Below are 505 nucleotides of genomic sequence, written 5' to 3'. Positions count from 1 at the left end.
CAGGAACTAGGACTGGGTTGACACCCCTAATTCATAGTGGCTATTCTAATTAACTCAACCCCATTAGGACATGAACAAGAGCATGTTTGAGATTGTGTTTGAAAAATAGAATGTTTAAGTCAAAAAGCAATTTTGGCAAAAGTTTCATTTTAAACTTTTGCCAAAAGTACGTTTTGGTCATTTTAAAGTTTTTTGGACTCTTAAAAGCTATTTCAATTTTTTTACCAAACAGTTTTTTTTTTTTTTTCAAACGGACTTTTTGAGTGTTAAACACATTTTTAAACTGCTTAAACATAGATCCGGATCCTCTCCAGTTAATGGCCAGGATTTCTCTGGAGAGATCTTAAGGCCATAAATGGGACATCTGTCTTATTAATAAAAAATATAAAAATATATTGTATATATTTTAAAAATAATTAGAAAACAAAATAATAAAAAATTAATGGGTAGTTGGTGTGTCCGAAGCCAGCCCCATGGCCCTTAGGGTGGATCGGCCACCCCCAAG

This window comes from Corylus avellana, chromosome ca9, assembly GCF_901000735.1.
Source record: "Corylus avellana chromosome ca9, CavTom2PMs-1.0".
NCBI classification, from domain to species: domain Eukaryota; kingdom Viridiplantae; phylum Streptophyta; class Magnoliopsida; order Fagales; family Betulaceae; genus Corylus; species Corylus avellana.
This window is presented reverse-complemented; position numbering follows the sequence as displayed.